This window comes from Lolium rigidum, chromosome 2 (assembly GCF_022539505.1).
Source record: "Lolium rigidum isolate FL_2022 chromosome 2, APGP_CSIRO_Lrig_0.1, whole genome shotgun sequence".
Lineage (NCBI taxonomy): Eukaryota > Viridiplantae > Streptophyta > Magnoliopsida > Poales > Poaceae > Lolium > Lolium rigidum.
The window spans coordinates 284,230,424-284,238,243 of NC_061509.1; the positions used below are offsets into that span (position 1 = coordinate 284,230,424).

At 44.6% G+C, this 7,820-nt stretch overlaps 1 pseudogene; it reads left to right on the forward strand.

The window, feature by feature from the left end:
* Positions 1-2,402: 2,402 nt before the first annotated feature.
* LOC124691069 lies at positions 2,403-7,445 on the forward strand (annotated as a pseudogene).
* Positions 7,446-7,820: the final 375 nt, after the last annotated feature.

Here is a 7,820-nt window from a genome sequence, read left to right on the forward strand (position 1 = left end):
CGCAGATAGAACCACATATGGATCTAGTGGGTAGCCAAAGGAATAACCTGCAGAAATGATCGAAAGTTTTTTTTGTTAAAGATGCAATTATTGCGCACGAGTTCCATATTGCCCAAAGCAAGGCACATACTCCAACTCTAATGTGAGCTTTACTCTTTCTGTCTACCCCATTTAGCCATTTTCCAAACAAATTAGTTATATTCAGTGGAGGAGGTATATTGAAAGTCAAGTACACTATCTTCTGGATCAACTTAGTAAAAGGACAAGATATAAAAACATGATGTATTGTCTCTTCTTAATCACAAAAACAACATTTGGTAGAACCATTCCAATTTCGTTTGACCAAATTATCTCTCGTAAGAATCACTTTCTTGTGGAGGAACCACATAAAAATCTTTATTTTTAGTGGCACCTTCAACTTCCAGATATGTTTCTTGAGAGAAACCATGTGTCCAGAGAGAAGATCATTGTACATGGACTTCACCGAAAAAACACCAGAAGCCGTTAAGTCCCATTTGAATCTATCCTCACTATCATTTAACTGTACCATAATAAGCATGTGTAAGAGATGTGTCCATCTTTCCCGTTTGCTATCATTTAAAGTTCTCTTAAAACTAATATTTAGAGGATTCATCGCAAGCACATTTTCAACCGTAACATTTTTATGATTTACAATATTATAAAGTGACAGGTATTCTTCCGCCAAAGATTTATGACCTAACCAAATGTCCTCCCAGAATCTGGTATTCATCCCATTACCAACCACAAAAGAACCCCAAGATAAAAACTCCTCCTTCACTTTCATTAAGCCCTTCCAAAAAGGAGAGTCACTTGGTTTTTCTGAAACTTGTGACAAAGTTTTAGAATGCAGTTATTTCTTAGTGAGCAGCTCTTGCCAAATTCTCTCCTCATTAAAAAGTTTGTAAAGCCACTTGCTGAGCAAAATCTTATTTTTCTAAATCTAGAACCTCTACTCCCAAACCGCCCTGGTCCCTGGGTCTACATATAATATTCCATTTCGTTAGCCTGTATTTTTTCTTGTGACCATCACTTTGCCAAAAGAACCGGGACCTATAAAAGTCTAGGCTCTTTCGAACTCCTTTCGGAATCTCGAGAAAAGAAAGTATAAACATTGATAGACTAGTTAAAACCGAGTTAATCAGAACCAACCTATCGCCATATATAAAAGTTTCCCAATCCAAGTACTTAATTTTGTCTCAAACCTATCCTCCACCGGTTTTCGTTCTCCGTTTCTCAATTTGTGGAAATGGATAGGAATCCCTAGATATCTAAAAGGAAGTGAACCTATGTCACAACCAAAAAGAGATTTATAATCATCCTCCCTCTGTTTGGCCTTCCCAAAGCAAAAAGTTCATTTTTATGGAAGTTTATCTTTAGGCCTGTTCAAAGATACATAACACTAACTTAATGTTAAGTGCCTTTTCAAGATCATGTTGCATAAATAAAATGGTATCGTCAGCATATTGAAGAATAGACAAGCCCCCGTCAACCAAATGTGGAATAAGACCCTCCACTTGGCCATCTTCTTTTGCCCTCGCAATCAGAATAGCAAGCATATCCGCTACGATGTTAAATAAAATTGGTGACATCGGATCCCCTTGACGCAATCCTTTTTTAGTTTGGAAATATTGACTTATGTCATTATTTACCCGGATCCCCACACTACGATTAGTTCTGGAGGGAGTGGCGCGAAGCTCTTTTTCTTTGATTGACATCAAGTGACTATGGATCCATGATGAAAGTCGGAAGAAGAGAATTTCATGAAGGCCAGAGGGGAGGACTAGCTAAGGGAGGTTCAAGTCTTTGCGATGTTGAGGGACTTGCTTGGTGTTTCGGGCTTCACAGCAGCGGTATGAAAGTGGGGGCGACAACACAGGTGAAGTGCAGAGTCCTACCTTTCGGGGTGAAAACCCAAGGTCTGGCCTTAATTGGTTGTGCCCGGCAATGTCCTTGGTGGAGGCATTTGTTTTGAGAGCGGGGACTAGTCCGTAATTCAGGTGTTGTCTTGGCGGTGGATGTATTGCTGTTGTTAGGCCCGAGATACTCGTAGCGGGACTTTTATTTCTTAGTTTTCTTTTCTTGTTTTTGGCTGTGTGCATCCGTAGTGCCATTAGGGTGGTGCGTTGTTGCAGAGGCTGGGTGTAATTGGTATCTTCTTGATATTAATATATTCCCTTTATCGAAAAAATTTACCCGGATCCCCACACTACCCTTCTCTATAAATTTTTGTATCCAGGTACACCATTTAGGATCAAAGCCTTTCATTTGCAGTTCGGAGTAGATATTGTTCCAATTCGGTCATCTTCTCCTCAGTAAACTAGTTAAGCTTTGGCAGATTAATAAGCATACAATATGTACATTGCTTTCGAGTAACATATGGAATGTTTTTTCTCTGCTTCCCAGTGGCATCGATGTTCCCTGTTCTTCTGTTGCTAGTTTTGCCATATGTACTCCAGTCGACATCAGCAAGAACATTCGACTATCTGACTGATGTGAATGCGCTGCTAGCATTCAAGGCAACCATAAGCAACCAACGTGGTGGTGTCCTAGATGCATGGAACACAAGTACTCAATTCTGCCAGTGGCCAGGAGTGGGTTGCAGCATTAAGCATAAGCACAGGGTCACAGTGCTTAACCTCACTTCGGAGGGCCTTGGTGCCACAATCACGCCTTCCATTGGGAACCTCAGATTCCAGAAAACTCTATACCTCAGCCTGAACAATTTGCATGGTGAAATACCTCCATCAATTGGTCGTCTATCTCGTTTACAGTATCTTGACTTGTCCAACAACTCACTTCATGGTAATATAGACACTGAGCTGAAGAATTGCACCAATCTTGAAAACATCTACCTTAGCTCAAACCAGTTCACTGGAGGAATTCCCCCTTGGCTCGGAGGATTGCCAAGTCTCAAGGTCATAAACCTATGGAACAACAACTTCACCGGAAGTCCGGAACCATCCCGCCATCACTTACCAACCTCTCAGCACCGCAAACTATTGATTTCTTCTCAAACCAACTCCGAGGTGCCATCCCTGACGGATTTGGTAGGATTACAATTCAACTGGGTGAAAATCATCTCTCAGGCATCATCCCTGCAACTTTCTTTAACCTTTCCTCTCTAATCGTCTTAGGTGTGGCATTTAATGAGTTGCATGGTGAACTTCCCTCAAACTTGGGCGATCGCCTCCCAAATCTCAGTTACCTATTTATAGGAAAGAACCACCTTACAGGAAGCCTTCCAGATTCTCTTGTCAATGCGACTCAGGGTCCGTTTGTTTGGGCTCCTCCCAGCAGCTCCAACAGCTTCCAGGCTGTGGAAGCCGGAGCCCAAACAAACAACATTTTTTGGGCCAACTCCAAGCAGTCGATGGGTTGGAGCGCTCCACGTATTTGCACTACGATGCGGAAGCTGCGATTTTGGTGCTTCTCCCAGCCGCGGCCGGCTCCAAACTCACTTTTACAGATATACCCTCCCACCAAATCCCATAATACGCACCAAATGCCACTGAACGGTTCGTTTCTTTTTGTACTCAGACTACCGTGCTCGCCAGCCACAAACACAGCCATTTTCTCAGTTAGGGTTCGTACCCAGCCGCCATCTACCTCCGGGCCGCCGCCGCTCGATCTCCGGCGACCGGTGGCGCCGCCCTCCTCCAGTAGGCGTAACGAGATCCCGCGGCCGTGAAGACCTCACTCCCGGCGCCGATTCGTTGAACCCTGCCCCGACTCGAGCTCCCGGCTCCCAACCGGCCGGCCACCCGCGAGCGTCGCCGGGGAACTGTTCGCCGTCGAACTCCCGAGCCGGCGAACGCCCAGTACCTCCTGCTCCACCACCAGACGCGACCCAGTCCAGTTCAAGGTAAGTCTTCTCCTTCCCATCCCGTATTGCTTTTATTCGTCTAGGTTCTATCCTCACTTCAACAACGCCATTGGTGCTATTGATGGGACACACATACCTGTTATTGTTCCTGCCAAGGACATGATTAACCATGTTGGTCGATACGGTTTTGCGACACACAATGTGATGGCAGTATGTGACTTTGACATGAGATTCATCTCTGTAGTGGATGGCCAGGCTCGGCACATGACACAAGGATATTCAGGGATACACTGGACAAGTATAAGAACACATTTCCTCATCCACCAACAGGTATACTTCTTTACACATTAGCGCAACTCAATTTGAAAATGTATAACTTGTTATGTTTGACATACACATGTCTTATGTAGGTAAATACTATCTTGTTGATTTTGGATACCCCAATGAAACCGATTATCTAGGACCATTTCGAAACACGAAGTACCATCTACCGGAGTTTCGGGATGGTCCAGCCGCGGTTGGTAGGATGGAAATGTTCAATTATCTACATTCATCACTCAGAAATGTCATAGAACGATGTTTTGCTGTCTTGAAGCAAAAATGGCGCATGTTGAAAGCTATGCCAGGCTACAAACCGAGGAAGCAAGCAATGATTATCATTGCTTGTCTCGCATTGCACAACTTCATCCGAGATAGTGCTTTGTATGATTACCACTTCGCTAGATGTGATGCTCACGAGGACTACATTCCTCTAGGCCATGTAGTCAACAATGGTGGTGCGAACTTTGTGGCGGGTGCCAATGGTACCATGGACGCAACTCGTAATAGCATTGCTGATGCTTTGATGGCCGCTTGAGAGTAGGAGGTAACAGGTGGAACCGATATATTGACATGAGAACTTTATATTTTGCAACCAAACGATGGGTTGATAATATATATTATTAATAGTAGTACCCGATATGTTATGATGTGTTTAAATTTGTTGCCATGCGAGAAATGTATCTATGCACTACCTATATTACCAAAGAAATGTAATTCCACTTAAATCTAGTGAAAAATTGCTCAATCTCGGCAAAAAATCTCTCAAACGCATCGTTTTAGGTTATAACATGAAAGTTGGAACTTAAATTCGATCAACAGAACTACAAGGGTATTCAGGACATTTCAACATATTTTATGTGCAGGAAACAGACAACAGACAACTCCAACCTTCCAGCTCCAGCTAGCAGCTACCGCTGATTATGGCAGTTGCAGCTGTGGCAGCTGCAGCCGTGAAGCTCCAACCCAAACAAACACAACCTCAGATGTATGGCCTAGACATGGCATCCAACAGCTTCGCCGGTAAATTGCCTAGATCGATTGGAATGCTCTGCCTGGATTACCTCAATCTAGAATGGAATCAGCTAACTGCTACTGCTCAGGACTGGGAGGGTGACGTTCTGTTGCCAACAATTTAAGTGGTGCGCTGCCAAGCTCTGTTGCCAACCTGTCAGCTCAACTCGAAGAACTAGATGTTTCATTCAATCAGATATCTGGAAATATACCATTTGGCATAAGCAATCTCGTCAGGGTAAGGAAACTGGGCCTATGCAATAATCAGTTTACTGGTGCCTTGCCCGGCAGCATCGGGAGGCTAAATTTGCTACAAGGTTTGTACGTCTATAATAATCAATTGTCAGGGTCATTGCCAGCCTTGCTCGGGAATTTGACAAGGCTAGAAATTCTTTCCGTAATGGACAACAACTTTGAGGGGCCTCTTCCAACAGGCCTAGGGAGCCTTGAGGAGATAACTGCAGTAGACTTTTCAAACAATAGGTTCACAGGTCCATTGTCTAAGGAGATATTTAACTTGTCATCCCTGTCGAGCTTGCTACATTTTTCTGACAATTACTTTGTTGGTCCTCTCCCACCAGAAGTTGGGGGCCTTAAAAACCTTGCGTACCTATATGTATCAAGGAACAACTTATCAGGGCCCCTACCCAATGAACTCGGGAACTGCCAGAGCTTGACAGAACTCTGGTTGGATCATAACTCCTTTAATAGTAGCATTCCATCACCTATCAGGAGAATGCGAGGCCTGATGTTCCTAAATCTTACACGAAACAGACTCTCTTGTGTGGTTCCTCAAGAGTTGGTGCTAATGAATGGCATTGAAGAGTTAGATCTCGGACGCAACAACCTTTTTGGTCATATCCCAGAAAGCTTGGAAAACATGGCATCCTTATACCGGTTAGACCTGTCATTCAACCATCTTGATGGCAAAGCTCCTTCACGGGGTGTGTTCAGTAATGCCTCTGGATTTTTGTTTGGTGGTAATTTGGGCCTTTCTGGTGGTATCTCGGAGTTACATTTGCCCCCATGCCCGGCGGAATCCATGGGACACGGCTTGAGGAAACGCCATTTCATTACTAAAGTAATTACTCTGATCATTGCTGGCATAATTCTGTGCATGATTTTGATGCTGCTGTTCTTCACGATGAGAAGGAAATCAAAAACTCGATTTACCACCAGTCAACAAGTGGTAGATGGATTTCGGTTGATGGATGTCCATTATCCTAGAATTACGTATGCTGAATTGGTCCAGGGAACAAGTGGCTTTGCATTGGACAATCTAATTGGTGCAGGAAGAAGGTACGGGTCAGTGTACAAGTGTCGTTTGCTGCTAAAAGAAAAGATTGCTCCAGTAGCTGTAAAGGTCTTCGATCTTCAACAGGCTGGCTCTTCTAAAAGCTTCATAGTGGAGTGTGAGGCACTTAGTAAGATCCGCCATCGGAATCTGGTTAGTCTCATAACTTGTTGTTCAAGCTCTGACTCGAACCAAGACGACTTGAAATCCATCGTGTTGCAATTCATGCCTAATGGGAGCCTGGACAGGTGGTCACACATGGACGTGCATGCGACGCATCTGCTGCAAGGAGGCATGCCACTGATGCAGAGACTAAACACAGCGGTCGATGTCGCTGATGCAGTATATTATTTGCACAGCAGATGTGAACCACCTGTGATTCACTGTGACCTGAAGCCAAGCAACATTCTTCTCGACGAGGATTTTGTTGCTCACGTTGGGGACTTCGGCCTCGCAAAGATTGTTCGTGAACCAGCCGCGGAGCAACCGATGAACTCAAAGAGCTCGGTTGGAATCAGAGGAACAATCGGGTACATCGCTCCAGGTAAGTAGCTTGATTATTCTATAACATTACATACTCCACAACAATTATTTCCGCGTGCTAACTCACACGTTTTCTCTCTTTGAAATGCAAAATATGGCCAAGGTGGTCAGGTTACTTCATGTGGAGATGTATACAGCTCCGGAGTCATCATCCTCGAGCTGTTCACAAGGATGGCGCCTACTCACGACATGTTCAGAGACGGGCTGACCTTGCAGAAGCATGTGGAGAAGAATGCATTTCGTGGGATGCTGATGCAGATCATTGACCCGGCCCTGCTGTCCATTGAAGAAGCCATGGGGAGCAGTTCGCGGGGCGGAAGCAGCGCAATGGGACATGTAAGTGGTGCCATATTCTCCGTCACGAAGGTGGTGCTATCATGCAATGAGAGATGTGTCTGCCGCGATTCACAGGATAAGGGATGCCCATGCTAAGGTGAGACGTGGCGCTGCAGTCGTTAGGACTGCACATAACGCAATGCCTTAGGCTGAAACGAGTTCGGCTGCAGAGACATCCCGAAATTCGCGTCGCGCTTAATTGGCTTTGTGGTGGTGATCTATACTAGTATCAGTCTAGGTGTGATTTTAGTTATGTACCTGTCCCTGTTTGCTAAGCTTGTTGGTATGTCCTTTGCAGTTTGTCTCTGTGCCTGTGTGCAGACTAGTGGTTCTTGTGGTCTGTATCTGGGGAATAATTCTGTATGGTGAAGGTGAACTGGTAAGCCCATCTGTATTGGTAATTGTTGGGCATGGATTTAATTGGGTTCATGCCACTACAATTTTCAACAGTTGGAGAAATGCCATTACGAA